Below are 26,896 nucleotides of genomic sequence, written 5' to 3' on the forward strand. Positions count from 1 at the left end.
TCAAATTGAAACTATTATTTATTACATTATTTATTTATCACAGTTGTAATTAGTATTTTGAAACAAAAGATAAGTATAAAAATTATGAAAAGCATTTATTAATTACTAAAAATAGATTATGAAAGCAACTTTCTCTACTGCCTTTTCATGTCATGCCACATAGAAATTGACATTTCGGTTGGAAAAGATTAAGGATGTTTTTTATTACTGTTATTACTGATATGGACTTTTTGACATATCCTTTGGAAATGCTTTTACTAAATATTTTTTGCAATTGCATTCTATTAATATCATTCGATTTCATTTGACTCGACGATGTCTCCACTCATTATAAAAATGCTCTAGTCATACTCATCAGTCTTACCGAATATCTTCTCCTATTCCACACTAGCTTTACTCTTTATACTAGCATTTCGCCTTTTAGGTGCAAGTAGAATATTGAGCAGTCAGGCTAACTGAACTGAGCCCACATAAGTTTTACAGTCTCTTAGCCCGACATTCTTACTCGGGCCCTAATATTTGGGCCTAAATTATTTGATTTATGAAATATTAAAGCCCATTAAACGAGCCCACATTCAATTTGGTTCAGAATCAGAAATGAAAAGCCTTTGAGGCCGAGACTGAGAGCGCGGGAAAGATGTTAGTTAGCCGTTGCGCAGTTCAATTCTCTTCGGGGACTTTCTTCAAACACCTTCCGGTATCAAATCCGGCGACGCTCTGTCCGTACAGATTCAGACCCAAAACCCTAACCGCCGCCGCAATTCGTAGCTCGTCTTACTTTGAGACGTTAGATTCCCGCCAAAAAGAGCAAGTCCATCTCTATGTCGACACTCTTCTCCAATGGAACCAGGTTTTTTTCTCTCTCTTTACACTTATGCTCTGTTTGGTTGCTGAGAAAATTGTGGGAAAATCATGAAAAGATTACTAATTGATGAAATTTTTGAACTTGCAGAAAATGAATCTTACAGCTGTTAAGGAGGCGGATAAGGTAATGGAGAGGCACATTGAGGACTCGCTCGCAATCATACCGCCTATTAGAAATTCTTATCTCTCTCACTGTAACCCTTCGTCCAAAAACCTCCACTTTGTAGATGTGGGATCGGTGCGGGTCTTCCGGGTTTGATCTTAGCCATTGCTTGGCCAGGTAAGTAACTACTTTGCAAAAGTTCCGATTTTTTTTGTTGCAGTTTTTCGGAAATTTGTATAATTTGTTCAGGTTTCGCTGGATAGGTTGGGAAGTGACACTGATGGAGTCTATGAACAAGAGATGCATTTTCTTGGAACACGTTGTCGGTCACATTGGTTTGTCGAATGTTCAAGTTGTAAGAGGAAGAGCAGAGGTATTGTTTCGTGTTTTTCGTAGATATAATTTTGTTTCTAGAGATGTCAAATTAAGGATATAAAGTTTTGTTATAGGACAGAATTTGGGGCAGGCTCTTTGCTTCAGGGAAAATTTTGATGAATATTAAGTACTCTGCATATTTGGCACATTTGAACAGGAGGAAGTTAGGAATGCAGAAAAAGCAATTCAGATTTTGGGTGCTTCCGTGTTGAAACAATGCACAGGCATGTCATATCTCTATTTGAAAACTTAACAAACTATCATGTATATGGGGAAGAGAGAGAGAGAGAGAGAGAGAGAGAGAGCTAAAACATGTTTACTGATGCAATCTCTGTTTGTAATTTGTATCCAGTGGAATCGCACAGCCCATATCGACAAAGAACTGCCATCGTGTGTTTGAAAACTTTTCCTACACCATGGAAGTATCCTCGCGATCCAGGTACTCCAGAGAAAATACCACTGTAAAATAATTCAGATGCCCCCATTTCAAATGTTATATATAATTGGCTTGGTGTTCCTTCCCCTTTCATCAGTTATATATGTAACACCTTCTGCTTTGGAAATGAAGTGCGACATTTTGCAAGTTTTTTTTTTTTATTATTTCTGGTCGAGATTGGCGTAGGCGTTTCTTCAAATAATTTCGAGTCTCATAAATCAAGAGAACTTTCATGATTTCCATTGTCAGCCTGTTACAGTTCTACATTCACACAGGTTTTATTTCAGTGAAAATTTTCTGGGGAAAAAGAAGAAAAAGAAGTTGATTCCATCTCGATGTATTAAAAGGCGGAGGTGTGGGTGAGGGAAGTTGATTCCATCTCAATGTATTAAAAGGCGGCGGTGTGGGCGAGGCGTTCCATGGATAACCTCGCCTAGGCATGAGCGAGCCGTTTCATGGATAGCCCCGCCTAGGCGTGAGGCGTCAGGCAAAGCCTTACGGGACCTTAAATAATAGGGGACTGCTAAGAAAAACAGGGGAACCAGGGGACTCTTGGGGTTTTAAAAATAAAAGAAAAACAGACTTGGCCAAAATGACGTTGTTTTGGGCCAAGTCATTTAAAAAAAATTAAAGACTTAGCCAAAACGACGTCATTTTGGACCAAGTCTTTTTGTTTTTTAATCCGTCTTCTTCTTCTTCACGATCGTCTTCCTCGTGAAGACGCCGCACACCCTGCAACCCTAAACCCAGATGACAGAGCCTTCAACTTCAATTTACCCAGACAACAAAGCATTTGACTTCGATTTTGGGTTGCGGATGGATCTGGGAACGCCCGCCAACAACCTTTAGGTGCGCCTCAGCCGCCTAGGCGAGTTTTCACCCACTCCCATTAGGCAAAGGTGTTATCACTCCCGCCCTGCCTCCAAAACCAAAGATCAAAAGTTCACAATATTTCGTGTTTAGCCAGCCTTTACCAGTGCTTGTTTCATGTAACAATCACTTGATGATATTCCATTACCATCTAAAGCATAACTTATTTTGTCATCCATTTTATTTGGATGAATTGCGAAATGTAAATAAAACCGAATGTATACTTCATACGTCTATTTTCACGTGACAAGAGAGACAAATATATAGAGTTATCTATCCATGTTTTTAATACTATTTTGTTTTATGATTGTTAGTAACTAATTTTCGTTTGCTAGGGTGATGCCTTAAGCCTTAGCATGAATATGTAGTTTTTATTTAATTGCTTATGATATTATACATGCATGTCTTTGTATCTTAATGATTTGCGACCATTAAAGTGATAAGTAATTGGATGCAATTCAGTAGGAATGCCACTAGAGGATTGAGTATTGCTTTTTGTGATTAATAGTTGTAAGTTCACCTAGGGCGAATGCCACGTTTTAGGGGTTGCATGGTTTTTCACAGGGTTTTCACAAAGCATAATGAGTCATGCATGTTTATATTTGATCTGAATGCCACAGACGTCTTGCATGTTTGATATACGTTATAGCTTGAATGCCACAAGTAAAAAATGCACAAGGAAAACCTAACCTTCAAAGTTGCATGGGTAATTCATAAGTAATTGATAAATCTATGTATGATTGTTAAGGGGATGGCGGAACCCTATGCCTTTTATAATTTGGTTTTCAAAACTATTTTCTTTTGTTTTCTTTACTTTGCCAAATTCTTTAATTATTTTTAATTAAATTCGTTTTTAATATTTTAGGTCATAAAATCAACATCTTTCAGTCTTTATTTTCAAATAATTAGCTAAGAATTAGTTTAAATACAAATTATTCATTCAACCCTTTCGGAAAACGATCTTACTTGAGCTGCTATACTACGACTACCTTGTACTTTTGCAAGTATTTTTAAGTGTTTTTATCCCTACTTTTGCAGATGGTAAAAATCCCTATCATCGGCGAAGATACCATGTTAACAAAACGTACAGAGATTTAGAGAGGGAAAATAGAGAGGGAAAACAACTTTTCAATATTTCACTGTATTAACTTCAGAATTATTACAACACATGTGACACATTGCACACATCTAATACATAACACTTGGCATAATCCTAAGCTAACCTCTATAGTCTAACAGTTTTAACTTTTAAATTGCACATAAGGATAGGTGCTTGAACTTATATAATAGTACAATGGTAGAGAGACAAAATTGATAAGGATTTTTATTACAAATGATCCAATCGAAATGGTTTATGAATTAGAAAATCAATTAATGCCATCGCTAAATATTAATGTCACAAATCAATATTGTCATTATGTTTAGATTCCGTTAAAATTTCTGTTAAGATGTTTATGTGGCACACATGTGAGCCCACCTCATATAACATGACCCACGTGTAATTTGCCAAAAATTGTTTACAAATTTAAACATATTTCAAAACAAAAATAAATAAATAAAGTAAAAAAAAAAAAGAAAAAGAAAGAAAAACTCATCGTCATCCTCATTCCTCCCAAAAAAAGGACGAATCATCATCATCATCATGTTCCATGACTCCTTGGATACCAACCTTCAGCCCAGAAAATGGAGAAACCCCAGCCGCATCTTCCTCTCCTACCCCGCCCCCATCAGCCGCATCCCTCATCCCCCAACCTCCACCTCTCACCAAAACGTGATTCCCAAATCCACATCGACTCGCCTCCATTTCGACCGGCTACCCCGCCCCAAGCTCCCCTTCCACCCGCAGCTATTACCCACCCATTCCAAGGCCAGCCACATCCCTTACCTCCGTTTGCCTCCTCGATCCAACCTTGCCACGATTGGATTTTTTTTTTCTTTTCCTCTTTTCAATTAATTTCAACCTTGCTTAATTTAAAAATAATTTTTTTTTATAATCGATGTGGCACCTGACTATTGAACATATTGGGCCCACATGTATGCCACATAGGAATACTAACATAAATTGACAACACTGATTGATTTTCTAATTCAATAACATCTTGACTGAGTTGTTTAATTTCATAGGAATTGGAACCCCTCATGAGCAAATGGTGGGGATCCTCATGACCCACTAACAAAGGCTGTTGGATACAATTATTATAACTTTAGAGGGACTCTCTGTTTGTAGTTGTTGGATCAAAATCCAACTGCCTATATTGTACTAGCAAAAGCCTTGAGAAATATACTTTTTATATTTTTTAAATATTTGTTTTTATTTTTTTTAAGAGAGGAAAAAGAGAGAATGAGAAAGAGTGAGTTTATCGGTATTAATAAAGTAACATAACTCTGAGATTTAAAAAAAATAAAAAATAAAAACTTGTTTGTACAAAATTACTTTAACGCTTACACTGTTTTTTCAGTTTTGTATTAAAAGAAATAGTAGTAATTTTATTATTATTTTTTGTTAACGCTCACAGTGCTGATTACGGCCCCGAGCCCAACGCTCTCGATCCTGTAAGTTCCTGTTTCTTCCCGCAATTTCATCTTCATCAGAAATCAAACTTTGATCTTGTTACAAAAAGGGTAGCGAGAAAATCAAAACTGAATCTCTTGGTTCACAATTTAATTTCTCAGATCTGCAATTCGACCTCACAAATTTTGGGGTCTTTCCATTTCGTGTTCGATTTACAATTGTTAGCTGTAGAATGAATGTGGGTTGTGTAACAGGACTAGTTTGGTATACTTTGTTTTCGCTTTTCAACGATTTTGTTCATGTCTTTTTAGCAAAATGATAATGCGAGTGAGGTTTTGGTTAGTTTTCTCTGCTTGTGTAGTTACCACTCTGTAATTACAAATGTTTTGGTATTTGATTGTTTACGACGAAGCCAAGGTTGCGATTGTAAAAGGCTGGAGAAAATGTGATTTAGGAATGCTATACCGTGTAGATTGTTGATCACTTTCTTTTTTCTTCCCTGAATGTAGAGAGGAGCATTTTTAATCAGTTAGGAACAACGTACTTTGCGAAAATTGGTAGCTTAAGGTACCTTAAAGTACCTGAACCTAGTAACTCTACTTGCATGACCAATAACAAGAACAAAACTGAAAAAAAAAATTGGTAAATCCTTGATTGCTGTTTTATCTGCATTTGTTATCGTCGCTTACAGTTTTCTTTCGCTTGCAGTTCATTGATGCTGAAACGATGGTTTCTCCAACAATTTTTGCCCGTCGTAGTTTGTCTTATCTCATGAGTGACAAGCCTCAGGAACCTCTCAACGATGCAATGCAAGCACAAGTAGTTTCCCCAGTTTGGCACATTGTATCTTATCTTCAGGGTGCTGCCCTTTCGGCCTTCTTGCTTGGAAGGACAGCTTTCTAATGATGATGGTACTGAGTTGGCATGGTTGGCTACACAATGTTTACAATCTGAACCCTGAGAGCGACCAAATCCAAAGTCATTAGTTGCTTCTTTAACTCATCTTCAGAAAGAGACTGAGGTTAGTTCTCTCCTCTGTTTCTCTAATTAAGCATTATATTCCCAACTTTACCCGGGGAGAATAGTTTGACTGTTTAAAATCTTCACACAATTGTTTCTAGATCTATATTTTGGGGCAGTCTTGTAAGCAATATATTCATATGTTTATCTTCTTTTCACTGGACTCAATCTGAGCTATTTGTGTAAGCTCGTATCTAACTTTCAACCGATTCATTAGTTGTATTAATACTGAACCTTGTACCAAGCAGAAATATTTGAAAACTTGGGAAAAGGACATGACTCTAATTTGTTATTAGTGAGGACTTGAGAGAGCTACACCTTTGTTTAGTGCCTTTCATGGTGAATGATACTCTCTAAAATATCAATCTCTTATGCCCCAAATTTGAGGGTAGTTAACTACAAGGGCTTTCAGTGATACCATACCTGTTGGGTGCCAATTAGAAGCACTCAGATCTACACCATCGTAGTAGTTTAATCATATATAGATGCTTAACATGATGCTGGTAGCTGTATCCTGGACGTCCTTTATTTCTTTTTGCTTACCTCTGCAGGTTCCTTCTTTTGTTTTGATGGGTATCCCACATGGTACCTTCTGGTCTTCTCTTTCACAACTCGGTGATGCCTGCTCAAGAAGGTATTTGACCGCTATACATGAGATCCTAGAGAATATCGGCTATAAAGACGATGGAATGACAAATGAGGTTCTTTATTTTGTTTAATTAATGGAGAACTATCTAATAAGTTGTGTTGTGTGTGTGTATATATATATATATATATATATATATATATATATATATATATACATATTTAGCCTTCTCAATAGTAACGTTCCACTGCAGCACTCGTTCAAATGTGGACTGACCAAATGCAGGAATCATAAGATTCAAAGAAAAGGGGGGATTCTGCTTTTAAGCACTAGGACATCAGAACCACAATTGAGTGTTATTCACAGGTTGGGTTCTTATTATGATAATTGTGGGAAATTCTGAGTAGAGGTTTGATAAGAGTTGCTTTCATGTTCATACCGATATCCGAATTTGGCCTTCAATAGGATGTTCTTTATCTGACCTGTTAAAACAAATTACCAAACACAGCTTCGTACAAAATTTTTGTTTGGCTTTAGATTTCCGGTCAGAACACGATCGTTGCATTTTATCTTCTGATTCATGATAGGAAGAATTGAAGAAATGAAATTGGTAGTTTAAGGTATTTTTAATCTGTCAGGAACGACGTATGTTGCGAAAATTGGTAGTTTAAGGTACCTTAGAGTACCTGAACCTAGTAACTCTACTTGCATGACCAATAAAAGGAACAAAACTGAAAGAAAAGAAAAATTAGTAAATCCTTTTTAACTGCTGCTTTCTCTGCATTTGTTATCGTTGCTAACAGTTCTATTTCGCTTGCAGTTCATTGGAGTTGGAACAATGGTTTCTCCAACAATTTTTTACCGGCATAGTTTGTCTTATCGCTTGCTGTTCATTGGAGTTGGCACATTACATGTTATCTTCAGGCTGTTGCCCTTTCGGCCCTTGGAATGGACAGTGAAGTTGAAGCAGCACTTAAGGAGGGTACTATGCTTGAATCCAAAATGAGCAAAGCAGCTGGATAGAAGTGAAACTCTAGGCCGCTCGACCAGGTGCCTAGCTTGCCATATCTCTCGGTTTGGCTCTCAGCTTATATAGCCGTCGATCGATCATAAGGTTTAAAACCACTAGAGCCAAAGCCTCATCATTTCCACGGTATTAGATTTTGTCATTTTCCAGCAGCATATCTTGTATTTGAATTGTTTATTTGATTTGATTTCCCGTGCGTCAAATGATTCTAGTATATGACTTACTTTGACAAAATAGAAAGAAAAAATAGAAATTTGTTAAAAAACACTGGTAGGGAGGATGTCATTCATAAGCTTGTACTTTGTGTGCAGAAAGCATATAGGATTCCTGGTGTATCATTTCTGATGAAAAATAATAGTAATTAGTTTGTTAAACGTCGTCTGATCATTGATAGACATATGCACAAGACTGCAACCAATCCATTGAAATAAAATTTACGACGAACAAAACAATCACATGTAGTCCAGAATTAACTGAATATCTTTAGTTCATATCATGAATCAAAACATATACTGCAGAAAGGTCTTGATAAAGTAAACATAAACATAAACTTCTTACAAACAATTAACACTAACAAATCATCTGTCAAGTAGATTTAGTAGTAAAGTTCTTTATTATGACAACTCAATACTTTGAAAACTTGTACAGATAATGGCCTGTGGAAGCTCTTTCAGTGAAGTGAAGCCGTCTACACTGTCTCAGAAGATGCTGTATATAAAAATAAACAAGCACATGTAGTTAGGTTTTTAAGAAGACAGTGAAATTAATCCGAATGACTTTACGAATAGATGCATGCTTATTGCTTAATTTAAGAAAGACAAATAAAATCACATTTACATACCATTGCTTAACTGAAGTGCTGCTTGATTGAAATCACCCTCACATAAAACCAATCATTCAAGACATTCAAGAACCTGAAGTACGAGTATCTCCATGACCTCACAAAAATCAGACTGCCACAAACTCCCCAAAATCCAACAATAAAGCCAAGCGTCATGCTGACGTAAAATCCCCATGTTATAGGCTCATCCTTTTCTTCTTCGTTGCTCAAGATCGGAGTTTCCTGTTGATCACCACACATCTTTGGAAGTGGAGGTCCGCACAGCTGAGGATTTCCAGCATAATCAGAGGGATCAAAACTTTGGAGCTGAGTGCCAGTTGGAATTTTGCCAATAAAGTTGTTGTATGACAAGTCCATGACACTAAGACCATATATCTGAGCAAGGCTTGTTGGAATTCTGCCGTCTATCTGGTTTCTTGACAAATCAAGGGCATCCAATGATTGCAACTTTCCAATCTTTGCAGGTAACTCACCTGTCAATCCGTTTCTCGACAAGTTTAAAGAAACTAACCCAACAAGATCTGTGATTTCACTTGGAATCTCCCCTGTCAATCTATTGCTCGAGAAATCAATTCTCTTCACAAGTCCCAAAGTGTTTTTGAACGAGTACATTCTTCCCTTCCATATAAATGTTGCATCATCCACATAATAAACCATATCCGAACTATCATCTCTTGTGTTCGAATGTTCAAGGGTCGGAGATGAGTTTCCCTTCTGTGCCAAAACAGTAAAATTGCTGAGGCATTTTGGTATTGTTCCAGAGATGTTATTTGCAGACACATCCAAGTTTTGAATGTTTGTTAGACGGCATAGTTCAGATGGCATGCTTCCATTGAAGTTATTAGAGGAAAGCATCAGGACAACCAATTTCTGAAGGCTAACCCCTAACCATTTTGGAATGGGTCCTGATAATTGATTGTATCCAACATCAAGAACTTTTAAACTGGTGCAATTCTTGAAGGATGAAGGAAACTCGCCAACAAATATGTTGCTTCTTAATTTCAATGTTTCCATGCGATATAGTGAGCCCATCGTGGATGGAATTTTGCCGGAAAAAGCATTGTAACTCAAATCAAGCATGACTAGATGGTCAAAATGTGTCCAGCATTGCGGAAGCTCTCCGGAGAGATTGTTGTTTGAGAGATTAAGAAACATTAAACTCTGGTATGCTTCACACAAGATAGAAATTGACCCTGAAATGTTGTTATTAGAAAGATCCAAAGATGACGCATGCGATAGAGTTGAGGGAATTGGACCTTCGATTTGGTTCGAACTCAAATATAGTTGAGGGTAATATGTAAAATTCATTGTCGAACTTGCAAACATTTCTCCAATTTGGTTATTGGAAAGAACGATAAATCTCGCGTAACGAGTCGTACCCCAAAACCAGCTTGGAAGGATATCCACAATTCCAGCATCAGAAATATCAAGGCTTGAATACTCATTCTGAGTTTGAAGCCATTTTGGAAAATACGGACCCATTTTACAAGACCCCAAAGCTATAGACATCAATTTAAATGGAGGAACCCAATTAGAATTGAAGCTTAAAACTAGCGAGTTAGAGGACAAATCCAAAACCTGTAATCTGGAGAGTTGAGAGAAATGGATTTCCGAAACCACACCTTCCAGATCATTCGTACCCAAGTCCATATACTCCAGATTAGACAGTTGCCCAATACTTTCAGGTATTGTTCCACTCAATTGATTTCTATAGAGAGATAATCCTTTCAACGATGAAAAGTTTGTAAGATTAGGAATTGATCCGGAAAGATGATTGTCATAGAGGTACAGAAACTCTAATGAGTTTTGAACACAAGTAGACAACATTTGAACAAACTCGGAAAACTGTCCACTCAGACTATTATTGCCAAGGTCCAGTGATTGCAAACTGCATAAGCTGGAAAAAGAATGCGGATTCACCGCGTCAAATTTGTTATGAGAGAGAGATAGATAGACAAGAGAGGTCAAGTTTTCAATGACACTGGGAATTAAACCAGTTAAACTACTGTTATCGAGGCCAAGAAAGACAAGGCTAGCATTGTAGTTTGACAACCATAAATATATTGAAGGAGAAGTGCATTGGTTGTCAGAGAGGTCAACATGAGCAAGTGATTTTGAAGAATTTATGTTAAAAAGAGTACTGGAATGGATTACAGGAGAAGGAAGGCCACACCCCTGTAACGTCAAGTTTGTAAGTTTAGGGAGCTTACTAACTATTTCCAGCCAGTCAGGAACATTACTGAGATTGGTGGTACTCAGATCCAAATATGTTAAAGAAGAAAGAAGAGGGAGCCATGATTTCAGATTTTCTACACTGTTAAAGTCATTCCAACCGAGATCAAGATATTGCAAGTGGGTAAGGTTTCCAACTTCACTTGGAAATCGACCACCAAAAGAAGCAGAAGAGAGATCGAGGTATCTTAAATTGGAAAGAGAACCAATGAAATATGGAAGTCGGGTCCCATTGAAGTTTATCCGTGAAAGGTCCAAATATTTCAAACGCTGCAACTCAATCAATTTAGGACTCATCTTCTTACCTTGCAAAAAATAACTGATGTACTGCGGGTCTCCTTTTTGTTGATGTGAGTAAGATTCATTCAAAGAATCCCACCCAAGATGAAGTTGAGTAACATGGTTGGTCCGGTTGCTGCAGTGGACTCCGACCCATTTGCAACAATCTTGCTTGTGTTCTTCTCTTCCCCACGAAGAGAGGACATTGTGGTGATCCACGAGGCCGTGCTTGAAAGCAAGGAGTGCGTCTCTTTCCCTCTCAAAGCACCTCACCACTCCTTCTGAAGAAATATTTTTGAATCCAAGGGAAAGGGAAGGGTTGACAGCACATTGCAGTAAAGTGAACACCACAATTAAAGCACGAGAGAGTTTCTTCAAGCACCTGATTCTGTCACCCTCCATCTTAATTCAACTAAATCTACCAAGAGACAATTGAAGCACGAAAGAGTTTCTTTAGGATTTTGATTTTGGAGCAAAAGGAAAGCTGCGCAAGTATAGTTCAAAATGAACGGAGAAAAGTATAAATAAAATATCTAATAATTGTGAAAAATATTTATACAAGAAATATTATATTCAAACACCCCAAATTACTGCTCTCATTTTTTTTAATTTTTTAATATTTTCTACACACCATTATAATTTGATAGAAAAATATTAAAAAATGAAAAGACACTAGTTGATACTTAATTTAAAGCACTAGTTGATACTTTATTTCCCACCTCCTTAATTTAAGGCACTAGTTGATACTTTATTTCCCACCTTCTCCTTGATTTAAGGCCTTTGTTTCGCACTTGTTGATGCTTTATTTCTCACCTTCTGTTTCCCACTTGTTCATACTTTGTTTCCCCACCTTCTGTGGTACAACAGTACGTAATGATGAATAGTAAAGAATAAATGGACAAGATTGAAAATAGACTATTCAATACTTGTGGAAATCTTTATACAATAAAATAACCAATGGTTCTCCTTCTCCCATGCATTTGTCATTTCATCTCAAACACGCACAATCAAAAGTGGGGCTACAAGTAGCTAGAAGAGGCAATACAATTGGTGACCAAAACATAGGCATATCTTTGTACGAGCATTAAAGTTTCCACTATTAAAGTGGGAATTGCAGAAAATCATGAAAAGATCACTGTAGCCCTTCGTCCGAAAACCTCCGCCTTGTAGATGTGGGGAGCGGTGCGGGTCTTCCGGGTTTGATCTTAGCCATTGCTTGCCCAGGTAAGTAAAGACTGTGCATATTTGGCACATTTGAACAGGAGGAAATTAGGAATGCAGAAAAAGCAATTCAGATTTTGGGTGCTTCCGTGTTGAAACAATGCACAGGCATGTCATATCTCTATTTGAAAACTTAACAAACCTATCATGTATATTGGGGGGGGGGGGGGGAGAGAGAGCTAAAAATGTTTACTGATGTAACCTCTGTTTGTAACCTCTGTTTGTATCCAGTGGTATTTTCTCTGGAGTACCTCGCGATCCAGGTACTCCAGATCGCGAGGTACTCCAGAGAAAATACCACTGTAAAATATTTCAGATGCCCCCATTTCAAATGTTATATATAATTGGCTTGGTGTTCCTTCCCCTTTCATCAGTTATTTATGTAACACCTTCTGCTTTGGAAATGAAGTGCGACATTTTGCAAGTTTTTTTTTTTATTATTTCTGGTCGAGATTGGCGTAGGCATTTCTTCAAATAATTTCGAGTCTCATAAATCAAGAGAACCTTCATGATTTCCATTGTCAGCCTTTTACAGTTCTACATTCACACAGGTTTTATTTCAGTGAAAATTTTCTGGGGAAAAAAAGAAGAAAAAGAAGTTGATTCCATCTCAATGTATTAAAAGGCGAAGGCGAGGCAAGGCTTTCCATGGATAGCTCCACCTAGGCGTGAGCGAGCCGTTTCATGGATAGCCCCGCCTAGGCGTAAGGCGAAGCCTTACGGGACCTTAAATAATAGGGGACTACTGAAAAAAACAGGGAAAAGAGGGGACTCTTGGGGTTTTAAAAATAAAAGAAAAACAGACTTGGCCAAAACGACATTGTTTTGGGCCAAGTCATTTAAAAAAAATTAAAGATTTTGCCAAAACGACGTCGTTTTGGACCAAGTCATTTTTTTTAATCCTTCCTTCTTCTTCGCGGTCGTCTTCCTTGTGAAGACGCCGCACACCCTGCAACCCTAAACCCAGATGACAGAGCCTTCGACTTCGATTTACCCAGACAACAGAGCATTTGACTTCGATTTTGGGTCGCAGATGGATCTGGGAACGCTCGCCAACCGCCTTTAGGCATGCCTCAGGCTCCTAGGCTCGCCTTGGCGAGTTTTCACCCACTCCCATTAGGCAAAAGCGTTATCACTCCCGCCCTACCTCCAAAACCAAAGATCAAAAGTTCACAGTATTTCGTGTCTAGCCAGCCTTTACCAGTGCTTGTTTCATGTGACACACTTTGTGATATTCCATTACCATCCAAAGCATAACTTATTTTGTCATCCATTTTATTTGAATGAATTGCGAAACGTAAATAAAACCGAATGTATACTTCATACATCTATTTTCGCGTGACAAGAGAGATAATTATACAAAATTCTATCTAATTTCATGTAACTTAAATATATACTCGATTTTATGTAAATTTTAACTCAATATACACCCAATTTTATGTAAGTTAAGATGATAATTATGGCCTAGCAGTTTAATCTGTCATAAAACACCCATATTTTCACCAGCGTTCATGCATTAGGCAATAAAGTTAGTTATTAACCAATAAAAGAAGAAAAAGAAAAAGGGGTTCGTGAGAGGCAGGAGCTGCTATACCTGCAACAGGGAAAAAAGTGCTTTTTATTCCCTTGAAACCTGTTGATCTCTCAACTCTGCGTATCATCATTACATTGTGAAAGTGGGTTGACACCGCCCTTGTTGCAAAAATAGTATAAACAATCGAACATTAGGCTGACAACAGAACATGCACATTGCACACACTTTTGTTCTTGGTATAAATTGTGTAGGGATGCCCAACAATTCATAAGACAACACACCCACAGCAGGAAGTTGGTCTCTACAATGTTTAATCCGTTGCAGATATAATCAATAGATTCTGGTCCCTTTTTGATATTCTGTAAATCAATTTTCATTTGACCAATACTGGTTCTTGTCATATTAGAGAATCTTTCTTTCAGATTAGTCCACATTTCTCTAGAAGTTTGACAACCAATAACAGAGGATAGAGCATCAGTTGATAATGTGTCAGTGATAAGAGTCATTAAAGCTTTGTCATGAATCTTCCAAACCTTAAAAGCATCAGCAATAACTGGTAGATTTTCAACAGTCTCATCTGCATAATTAGACTCTACATATTTGTTTGGACAAGGTATGGAACCAGTAACAAACCCAAGAATTCCATATCCATCTAACAAGAGTTCCATTTGAAAATTCCATGTAACATAATTGGAATCATCAAGTTTTACAGTCACAGTGTTTCCAACACTGGGAATCAACGAAGAGATCGATGACTGAGTAAGAGCTAACTGAGCAACAATAACCATTTTTATATGAACACACCAAATCACCTAGAAATTCTAGCAACAGACAAAATCATCAACTTTGCAAGAATCAACACATCGACAATCGAAGATGAACAAATCAAGAATCAACAATAATACACCACAAATCCGTCAAATAGCAACGCGATCTTCACCAAAGAAAGCAAGAATCAAAGAATGAATCACCGACTTACAGAAAACCCCAAAGAAATTAAGGGTCACCGACTTAGTGCACTGACGTTAGCTTTAACGAGCGAACAACAGCAACGAGCGATAGAGACACCAACGAGAAATGCTAGCAGAAGCACAAGGATTGTTGTCAACCGATAAGAGTTACCCGTCGCCGGCTGATGAGTTCATATTATTGTTTGGAGCATAAAGTAATCAAACGGTGGAATTTTTGAGTGATTCTAATTGGAGTGGATTCGTGAGTCAGTCAAGAAGGTTGTGTCAAAATTTCATAATTTTATCCAAAGCATCTGATTGGGGGCGAATTAATTTATGGTCAGCGCGCAATGCTGGCAGATTGTGCTACAGAGCTCGTTTGCGAGTTTTGGGCTGGAAGATGATGGATTTTGGACTTGGGTTGTTCTTGGAACTTGAAGAGGAGGTCCTGATCTTTAGTTTGACTCGTTTTGGAGCCCTGAAGGTCCAGAAACGTGGCTTCTCCGTTGATAGATAGATTTCCTTGTCATAATAGGAATGTAATTTTTAGCTATCCTTTTATTATTTTATTTCCTAGTTTTTAGAAAACATTTTCCTTTGAGGGTTTTAATTAGGAGTAGTATAAATAAGACTTTTTAGCCATTGGGAGAGACACAACATTGGAGAGGGAAACACACACACTACTCTAGAGAGTTTTTGAAGTTTATTTTCAAGGTATTATCTATCCATGTTTTTAATACTATTTTGTTTTATGATTGTTAGTAACTAATTTTCGTTTGCTAGGGTGATGCCTTAAGTCTTAGCATGAATATGTAGTTTTTATTTAATTGCTTATGATATTATACATGCATACTTTGAATTATTAATCACTGTGCTTTAAACTGTCTTTGTATCTTAATGATTCGCGACCATTAAGTATTGCTTTTTGTGATTAATAGTTGTAAGTTCACCTAGGGCGAATGTCACGTCTTAGGGGTTGCATGATTTTTCAAAGAGTTTTCACAAAGCATAATGAATCATGCATATTTATATTTGATCTGAATGCCACGGACGGATTGCATGTTTGATATAGGTTCTAGCTTGAATGTCACAAGTAAAATATGCACAAGGAAAACCTAACCTTCAAAGTTGCATGGGTAATTCATAAGTAATTGATAAATCTGCATACGATTGTTAAGGGGACGGCCGAACCCTATGCCTTTTATAAATTGGTTTTCAAAACTATTTTCTTTTGTTTTCTTTACTTTGCCAATTTCTTTAATTATTTTTAATTAAATTCGTTTTTAATATTTTAGGTCATAAAATCAACATCTTCCAATCTTTGTTTTCAAATAATTAGCTAAGAATTAGTTTAAATACAAATTATTCATTCAATCATTTCGGAAAACGATCTTACTTGGGATGTTATACTACGACTACCTTATACTCTTGCAAGTATTTTTATCCCTACTTTTGCAGATGGTAAAAATCTCTATCATCGGCGAAGATACCATGTTAACAAAACTTACAGAGATTTAGAGAGGGAAAACAACTTTTCAATATTTCACGGTATTAACTTCAGAATTGTTACAACACATGTGACACATGGCACACATCTAATACATAACACTTGGCATAATCCTAAGCTAACCTCTATAGTCTAACAGTTTTAACTTTTAAATTGCACATAAGGATAGATGCTTGAACTTATATAATAGTACAATGTTAGAGAGACAAAATTGATAAGGATTTTTATTACAAATGGTCCAATCGAAATAGTTTCTGAATTAGAAAATCAATTAATGCCATCTCTAAATATTAGTGTCACAAATCAATATTGTCATTATGTTTAGATTCCGTTAAAATTTCTGTTAAGATGTTTATGTGGCACACATGTGAGCCCACCACATATAACATGACCCACGTGTAATTTGCCAAAAATTGTTTACAAATTTAAACATATTTCAAAACAAAAATAAATAAATAAAGTTTAAAAAAAAAGAAAAAGAAAGAAAAACTTATCGTCATCCTCATTCCTCCCAAAAAAAGGACGAATCATCATCATCATCATCATCATGTTCCATGACTCCTTGGATACCAACCTTCAGCCCAGAAAATGGAGAAACCCCAGCCGCATCTTCCTCTCCTACCCCCGCCCCCATCAGCCGCATCCCTCATCCCCCAACCTCCACCTGTCACCAAAACGTGATTCCCAAATCCACATCGACTCGCCTCCATTTCGACCGGCTACCCCGCCCCAAGCTCCCCTTCCACCCGCAGCTATTACCCACCCATTCCAAGGCCAGCCACATCCCTTACCTCCGTTTGCCTCCTCGATCCAACCTTGCCACGATTGGATTTTTTTTTTCCTTTCCTCTTTTCAATTAATTCAACCTTGCTTAATTTAAAAATAAAATTTTCTTTTTCTTTATAATCCATGTGACACCTAACTATTGAACATATTGGGTCCACATGTGTGTCACATAGGCATACTAACATAAATTGACGACATTGATTGATTTTCTAATTCAATGACATCTTGACTGAGTTGGTTAATTTCATAGGAATTGGATCCCTCCTTAGCAAATGGTGGGGATCCTCATGACCAACTAACAGAGGTCGTTTGATACAATTATTATAACTTTAGAAGGACTCCCTTTTTATAGCCGTTGTATCAAAATCAAACGGACTATACTATACTAGCAAAAGCCTCGAGAAATATACTTTTTATATTTTTTAAATATTTTTTTATTTTTTTTTAAGAGAGGAAAAAGAGAGAATGAGAGAAAGTGAGTTTATTGGGTATTGATAAAGTAACATAACTGTGAGATTTAAAAAAAAAAAAGTAAAAACTTGTTTGTACAAAATTATTTTAACGCTCACATTGTTTTTTTTCTAATATTTTTTTTTTCAGTTTTGTATTAGAAGATATAGCAGTAATTTTATTAATATTTTTTTGTTATAAATAATATTTTATTAATAGGTAGTTTAGATTTCTCAAAGTTTGAATCTGGTAAATTTGCCATCTTCTACTTTCTTCCCCTCCCAACAATGAAAAACCCTCAAAAACCGAAAGGCTGGTGAGGAGGAGGACGACCATGGTGGCCACTGCATTGCTGCTTACTTCCCCTTTACTGCTGATTACGGCCCCGAGCCCAACGCTCTCGATCCTGTAAGTTCCTGTTTCTTCCCGCATTTTCATCTTCATCAGAAATCAAACTTTGATCTTGTTACAAAAAGGGTAGCGAGAAAATCAAAACTTAATCTCTTGGTTCACAATTTAATTTCTCAGACCTGCAATTCGAGCTCACAAAATTTGGGGTCTTTCCATTTCGTGTTCGATTTACAATTGTTAGCTGTAGAATGAATGTGGGTTGTGTAACTGGACTAGTTTGGTATACTTTGTTTTCGCTTTTCAACGATTTTGTTCATGTCTTTTTAGCAAAATGATAATGCGAGTGAGGTTTTGGTTAGTTTTCTCTGCTTGTGTAGTTACCACTCTGTAATTACAAGTGTTTTGGTATTTGATTGTTTACGACGAAGCCAAGGTTGCAATTGTAAAAAGCTGCAGAAAATGTGATTTAGGAATGCTCTTGGACTGCTATACTGTGTAGATTGTTGAGCACTTTCTTTTTTCTTCCCTGAATGTAGAGAGGAGCATTTTTAATCAGTTAGGAACGACGCATTTTGCGAAAATTGGTAGTTTAAGGTACCTTAAAGTACCTGAACCTAGTAACTCTACTTGCATGATCAATAACAAGAACAAAACTGAAAAGGAAAAAAAACTTGGTAAATCCTTGATTGCTGTTTTATCTACATTTGTTATCGTCGCTTACAGTTTTCTTTCGCTTGCAGTTCATTGATGCTGAAACGATGGTTTCTCCAACAATTTTTGCCCGTCGTAGTTTGTCTTATCTCATGAGTGACAAGCCTCAGGAACCTCTCAACGATGCAATGCAAGCACAAGTAGTTTCCCCAGTTTGGCACATTGTATCTTATCTTCAGGGTGCTGCCCTTTCGGCCATTCAGATGCTGACAGATTCTTGCTTGGAAGGACAGCTTTCAAATGATGATGGTACTGAGTTGGCACGGTTGGCTTCACAAAGTTTACAATCTGAACCCTGAGAGCGACCAAATCCAAAGTCATTAGTTGCTTCTTTGACTCCTCTTCAGAAAGAGATTGAGGTTAGTTCTCTCCTCTGTTTCTCTAATTAAGCATTATATTCCCAACTTTACCCGGGGAGCATAGTTTGACTGTTTAAAATCTTCACACAATTGTTTCTAGATCTGTATTTTGGGGCAGTCTTGTAAGCAATATATTCATATGTTATCTTCTTTTCACTGGACTCAATCTGAGCTATTTGTGTAAGCTCGTATCTAACTATCAACCGATTCATTAGTTGTATTAATACTGAACCTTGTACCAAGCAGAAATATTTGAAAACTTGGGAAAAGGACATGACTCTAATTTGTTATTAGTGAGGACTTGAGAGAGCTACACCTTTGTTTAGTGTCTTTCATGGTGAATGATACTCTATAAAATATCAATCTCTTATGCCCCAAATTTGAGGGTAGTTAACTACAAGGGTTTTCAGTGATACCATACCTGTTGGGTGCCAATTAGAAGCACTCTGATCTACACCATCGTAGTAGTTTAATCATATATAGATATAGTAGTTTAATCATATATAGATGCTTAACATGATGTTGGTGGACCTCCTTTATTTCTTTTTGCTTACCTCTGCAGGTTCCTTCTTTTGTTTTAATGGGTATCGCACATGGTACCTTCTGGTCTTCTCTTTCACAACTCGGTGATGCCTGCTCAAGAAGGGATATGACCGCTATACATGAGATCCTAGAGAATATCGGCTATAAAGACGATGGAATGACAAATGAGGTTCTTTATTTTGTTTAATTAATGGAGAACTATCTAATAAGTTGTGTTTTGTATATATATATATTTAGCCTTCTCAATCGTTACGTTCCACTGCAGTGCTCGTTCAAATGTGGACTGACCAAATGCAAGAATCATAAGATTCAAAGAAAAGGGGGGATTCTGCTTTTAAGCACTAGGACATCAGAACCACAATTGAGTGTTATTCACATGTTCTTATTATGATACTTGTGGGAAATTCTGAGTAGAGGTTTGATCAGAGTTGCGTTCATACCGATATCCGAATTTGGCCTTCAAGAGGATGTTCTTTATCTAGGCCGCTCGACTAGGTGCCTGGCTTGCCACTTCTCTCGGTTTGGCTCTCAGCTTATATAGTCGTCGATCGATCATAAGGTTTAAAACCACTAGAGCCAAAGCTTCATCATTTCCACGGTATTAGATTTTGTCATTTTCCAGCAGTATATCTTGTATTTGAATTGTTTATTTGGTTTGATTTCCCGTGCGTCAAATGATTCTAGTATATGAATTACTTTGACAAAATAGAAAGAAAAAATAGAAATTTGTAAAAAAACACTGGTAGGGAGGATGTCATTCATAAGCTTGTACTTTGTGTGCAGAAAGCATATAGGATTCCTGGTGTATCATTTCTGATGAAAAATAATAGTAATTAGTTTGTTAAACATCGTCTGATCATTGATAGACATATGCACAAGACTGCAACCAATCCATTGAACTAAAATTTACGACGAACAAAACAATCATATGCAGTCCTGAATTAACTGAATTTCTTTAGTTTATATCATGAATCAAAACATATACTGCAGAAAGGTCTTGATAACGTAAACATAAACATAAACTTCTTACAAACAATTAACACTAACAAATCATCTGTCAAGGAGATTTAGTAGTAAAGTTATTTATTATGACAACTCAATACTTTGAAAACTTGTACAGATAATGGTCCATGGAAGCTCTTTCAGTGAAGTGAAGCCGTCTACACTGTCTCAGAAGATGCTGTAGATTAAAATAAACAAGCACATGTAGTTAAGTTTTGAAGAAGACAATGAAATTAATCCGAATGACTTTACGAATAGATGCATGCATATTGCTTAATTTAAGAAAGACAAATAAAATCACATTTACATACCATTGCTTAATTGAAGTGCTGCTTGATTGAAATCACCCTCACATAAAACCAATCATTCAAGACATTCAAGAACCTGAAGTACGAGTATCTCCATGGCCTCACAAAAATCAGACTGCCACAAACTCCCCAAAATCCAACAATAAAGCCATGCGCCATGCTGACGTAAAATCCCCATGTTATAGGCTCATCCTTTTCTTCTTTGTTGCTCAAGATCGGAGTTTCCTGTTGATCACCACACATCTTTGGAAGTGGAGGTCCGCACAGCTGAGGATTTCCAGCATAATCAGAGGGATCAAAACTTTGGAGCTGAGTGCCAGTTGGAATTTTGCCAATAAAGTTGTTATATGACAAGTCCAAGACACTAAGACCGTATATCTGAGCAAGGCTTGTTGGAATTCTGCCATCTATCTGGTTTCTTGACAAATCAAGGGCATCCAATGATTGCAACTTTCCAATCTTTGCAGGTAACTCACCTGTCAATCCGTTTCTCGACAGGTTTAAAGAAACTAACCCAACAAGATCTGTGATTTCACTTGGAATCTCCCCTGTTAATCTATTGCTCGAGAAATCAATTCTCTTCACAAGTCCCAAAGTGTTTTTGAACGAGTACATTCTTCCCTTCCATATAAATGTTGCATCATCCACATAATAAACCGTATGCGAGGTATCATCTCCTGTGTTCGAATGTTGAAGGGTCGGAGAAGAGTTTCCCTTCTGTGCCAAAACAGTAAAATTGCTTAGGCATTTTGGTATTGTTCCAGAGATGTTATTCGCAGACACATCCAAGTTTTGAATGTTTGTTAGACGGCATAGTTCAGATGGCATGCTTCCGTTGAAGTTATTAGAGGGAAGCATCAGGACAACCAATTTCTGAAGGCGTTACCCTAACCATTTTGGAATGGGTCCTGATAATTGATTGTATCCAACATCAAGAACTTCTAAACTGGTGCAATTCTTGAAGGATGAAGGAAACTCGCCAACAAATCTGTTGCTTCTTAATTTCAATGTTTCCATGCGATATAGTGAGCCCACCGTGGATGGAATTTTGCCAGAAAAAGCATTGTAACTCAAATCAAGCATGACTAGATTGTCAAAATGTGTCCAGCATTGTGGAAGTTCTCCGGAGAGATTGTTGTTTGAGAGATTAAGAAACATTAAACTCTTGTATGCTTCACACAAGATAGAAATTGACCCTGAAATGTTGTTATTAGAGAGATCCAAATATGACGCATGCGATAGAGTTGAGGGAATTGGACCTTCGATTTGGTTCGAACTCAAATGTATTTCAGGGTAATATGTAAAATTCATTGTTGAACTTGCAAACATTTCTCCAATTTGGTTATTGGAAAGACTGATAAATCTCGCGTAACAAGTCGTACCCCAAAACCAGCTTGGAAGGATATCCACAATTCCAGCATCAGAAATATCGAGGTATGAATACTGATTCTGAGTTTGAAGCCATTTTGGAAAATACGGACCCATTTTGCAAGACCCCAAATATATATACTTCAATTTAAATGGAGGAACCCAATTAGAATTGAAGCTTAAAACTAGCGAGTTAGAGGACAAAGACAAATACTGTAATCTGGAGAGTTGAGAGAAATGGGTTTCCGAAACCACACCTTCCAGATCATTCATACCCAAGTACATATACTCCAGATTAGACAGTTGCCCAATACTTTCAGGTATTGTTCCGCTCAATTGATTTCTATGGAGATATAATTCCTCCAGATTAGACAGTTGCCCAATGCTTTCAGGTATTGTTCCATTCAATTGATTTCCATAAAGAGATAAACTTTTCAACGATGAAAAGTTTGTAAGATTAGGAATTGATCCAGAAAGATGATTGTCAGAGAGGTACAGAAACTCTAATGAGTTTTGAACACATGTAGACAACATTTAAACAAACTCGGAAAACTGTCCACTCAGACTATTATTGACAAGGTACAGTGATTGCAAACTGCATAAGCTGGAAAAAGAATGCGGATTCACCGCGTCAAATTTGTTATAAGAGAGAGATAGATAGACAAGAGAGGTCAAGTTTTCAATGACGCTGGGAATTAAACCAGTTAAACTGCTGTTATTGAGGCGAAGAAAGACAAGGCTAGCATTGTAGTTTGACAACCATAAATATATTGAAGGAGAAGTGCATTGGTTGTCAGAGAGGTCAACATGAGCAAGAGATTTTGAAGAATTTATGTTAAAAAGAGTACTGGAATGGATTACAGGAGAAGGAAGGCCACACTCCCGTAACGTCAAGTTTGTAAGTTTAGGGAGCTTACTAACTATTTCCAGCCAGTCATGAACATTACTGAGATTGGTTCTACTCAGATCCAAATATGTTAAAGAAGAAAGAAGAGGGAGCCATGATCTCAGATTTTCTACACTGTTAAAGTCATTCCCACTAAGATCAAGATATTGCAAGTGGGTAAGGTTTCCAACTTGACTTGGAAATCGACCACCAAAAGAAGCATAAGAGAGATCGAGGTGTCTTAAATTGGAAAGAGAACCAATGAAATATGGAAGTCGGGTCCCATTGAAGTTTATCCATGAAAGGTCCAAATATTTCAAACGCTGCAACTCAATCAATTTAGGACTCATCTTCTTACCTTGCAAAAAATAATTGATGTACCACGAGTCTCCTTTCTGTTGATGTGAGTAAGATTCATTCAAAGGATCCCACCCAAGATGAAGTTGAGTAACATGGTTGGTTCGGTTGCTGCAGTGGACGCCAACCCATTTGCAACAATCTTGCTTGTGTTCTTCTCTTCCCCACGAAGAGAGGAGATTGTAGTGATCCACGAGGCCGTGCTTGAAAGCAAGGAGTGCTTCTCTTTCCCTCTCAAAGCACCTCACCACTCCTTCCGAAGAAATATTTTTGAATCCAAGGGAAGGGGAAGGGTTGACAGCACATTGCAGTAAAGTGAACACCACAATTAAAGCACGAAAGAGTTTCTTCAAGCACCTGATTCTGTCACGCTCCATCTTAATTCAACTAAATCAACCAAGAGACAATTGAAGCACGAAAGAGTTTCTTTAGGATTTTGATTTTGGAGCAAAAGGAAAGCTGCGCAAGTGTAGTTCAAAATGAACGGAGAAAAGTATAAATAAAATATCCAATAATTGTGAAAAAAAAACCTCTTTCGTTGGAAGGTGGGCCTTCTGCAAGCACCTGATTCTGTCACCCTCCATCTTAATTCTGTCACCCTCAAACACTAAAGAAAGGTAGGCCTTCAAGTACCAAGCAGAGGCAAAGGAATATGTGATCAAAACATAGTCACATTTTTATCCAGGAATTAAAGTTGCCATAATTCAAGTGGGAATGTATTTACTTAAATTAGTAATTTAAAGTCTTGGTTCTTGGAATTATTCGTGTCAAAAGTTTAGGAGAGATTGGTTATTCATCACCAGCTTCAAGACATACCCACAATCTCAAGCTAGAATGACTTATGCGTGGCACCTAACTGCCAGCTGCTACCAGTATGGATTTACATAGGAATTTACTAATTGTGCACCAACGAGGACTGCTGGCAATAAGACTCGAACCTTGGTGGGACGAGACACAGAGCAGAGATCTTACAAATTGAGCCAACCTTTGTTGGGTCCTTGGAATTATAAGTTCAAAACACTATATTTGTTTTTCATAGTTTTTATTCATTTTAAATGTTGTTTGCCTTGGCCATTTGGCATGTGTGTGATTTTCGTCCTAATCTTTCATGCTCAAAACTCTATTTGGAGTTATAAGTGCAGGACACAATTAAACAGCGCCACAAAGAGGCCACGCTCAAAACTCAAAAAGAGATGATTATTCAGAAATGATGCACAACTTAATAGGCCCCTTGCTAATCTTGGTCACAGTTGTACATGATAGGGGATAAGTTGTAGCTTGGTCTTCAATTGTCATGTACAACAAGACCGTAATACTGAGTGACAAAACTTTATTTAAGTGAAAGGTCTCTTTTACAAGTGAAAAAAAATACGACTAGATCATAGTACTAAATAACAAAACTATATTTTCATTAGAAAGTTTTCGAGACATGCGATCTTATATAGCCTTTCTGTATAAAATGGTGTATTTTTTTTTCCTTCAAAATATAGTGTGCAAAATGTCGACATTGAGACAAGAATAATGTCAAATAAAACATTTCATTGAAGAAGTACCAAGTCTTACAAATAACAGTTAAAAAATGATTCTTACAAATAACAGTTCAAAAAAAAGTTTCGTCCAATTAACAGTACAAGGTCCTAACCCAGCCTTCAAAGGATAATAAAAAGAGTTTTAAAATTTTGAATCTTAACTAAAAGTAATTTAATAATTTTAGTCAATAATTAAGACCAAAAATATTATAAAAATATTAACATAAACACAAATTAGTTTTCTTCTTTTTTTTTCTTTTTTTTTCTTCCTTTCACCACCCCCATTTTTTTTAGGAAAACTAATGAAAAATGTTTAAAAACTTTGAGTTTTAATGATAAGGACAAAATAAAAGGTAAAGTGAATAGTACTAGGTTTGACTTTTTAATGTAAAAATGTGATTTTTCGTTAAAGTGAACAGTACTGTGAGTTTTTCGTTAAAACTTTCATCCCCCCTCCCTCCCTCCCTCCCTCTTCAGTCTTCACCCCCTCTTTTCTTTTTCTCCCATCCCCTACGTCCACCCGTGCCTCATCTACTTCTTCCTGTCTCTCTCATCCATCACTCCCTCCCTCTTCAGTCTTCACCCCCTCTTTTCTTTACACAAAAAGCCAAGGCCCCACATCTTATCTTGTTATATTATTTTTCTTTTAAATTCTCCACTCACTTCCTTTTCATCCTGCACAACCTTTATATATCGTAATTATTTTTTATGAATTTTTTGTAACAAAAAGCATATACGATTATCGATGTATTATTTTTGATGAAATAAATAATAATTAGTTTATTATACATCGTGGTATCGTTGTTAGACATAGAATCTACGACGAACAAAACAATCATGTGCAGTTCATAATTAACTAAATTTCTTTAATAAATATCATGATTCAAAACATATATTGCAGAAAGGTCTTGATAAAGTAAATGTAGCAACAAACTTCTTACAAACAATTAACACTAACAAATCATCTGCCAAGAAGATTTAGTAGTAAAGTTCTTTATATGACAACCTAATACTTGAAAACTTGTACATATAATGGCTCAAGGAAGCTCCTTTAGTGAAGATAAAAATAAACAAACACGCATAATTAAGTTTTGAAGAAGACAACCAAATTAATAAGGAAGACTTTACGAAGAGATGCATGCATATCGCTAAATTCCAGAAGAAAAAAAAATCACGTTTAGGTACCACTGCTTCTTAATTGGTGCAATTCTTGAATAACAAATTAGTGGATAGTGACATATGCAATTTTTAAGGATGAAGGCAACTCTTTAACAAATATGTTGCTTCTTAATTTCAATGTTTTCATGTGCTATTGTTAGCCTACTGTGGATGAAGGCAAGTCTCCTTAGCATTTTTCTATAATACTTGTTGATTTAAGATTAATGTTAAATCAACTGTTGATTAATAACGTGGCATTCACATGTACAATGACTAAGAACTACATGTCAATACAGGCTATACGTGGATATTAAAAAAAAATTAAAAATTTTAAATAAAAAATTAAAAAACTCAATACGGGCCCCACACTCAATAATTAATTTTGTTTTTAATGGGGTTTTTTCTTCCCTCTTTTGTTTTTGGTGAGAAGGTTTATTCTTCTCAACTCCTATCTTTTCCCAAGGCCCCAAGACGGAGAGAGAAAGAGAAACCCATTAAAAAGCAAATTAATTACTAACCATAGGATGTGAATCCAAGGGCCGAAATGAATTGGTCAGTCAGTTCTGAGTCCATCCCCGAGGACCACTTTCAATCTAGCCGACTGGGGCACCACTTTCAAAAGTATTGGGTTTCTTTGTCCTTTACAAAATTAAGAACCGCCCCGCCCCGATCTATTTTTAGTGCAAAGTATTGGGTTTCTTTGGATTTTAGTTGTTCTTGAATCGAAAGTA

General features: G+C 36.8%; 1 long non-coding RNA gene and 2 pseudogenes across 1 annotated transcript; 2 read left to right on the forward strand and 1 right to left on the reverse strand.

The window, feature by feature from the left end:
• Positions 1-635: 635 nt before the first annotated feature.
• On the forward strand, positions 636-1,925 carry LOC126598623 (uncharacterized; annotated as a pseudogene).
• Positions 1,926-5,089: 3,164 nt separating this feature from the next.
• Positions 5,090-20,403, forward strand: LOC126598628 (uncharacterized). Its single transcript, XR_007614906.1, has 5 exons — positions 5,090-5,201; positions 5,869-6,181; positions 6,732-7,132; positions 7,587-7,880; positions 20,117-20,403. It is a non-coding gene; the product is annotated as an uncharacterized LOC126598628 (long non-coding RNA).
• On the reverse strand, positions 8,263-23,945 carry LOC126598621 (receptor-like protein EIX2; annotated as a pseudogene).
• Between the last annotated feature and the right edge of the window lie 2,951 nt (positions 23,946-26,896).

This window comes from Malus sylvestris, chromosome 14, assembly GCF_916048215.2.
Source record: "Malus sylvestris chromosome 14, drMalSylv7.2, whole genome shotgun sequence".
Classification (NCBI taxonomy): Eukaryota; Viridiplantae; Streptophyta; class Magnoliopsida; order Rosales; family Rosaceae; genus Malus; species Malus sylvestris.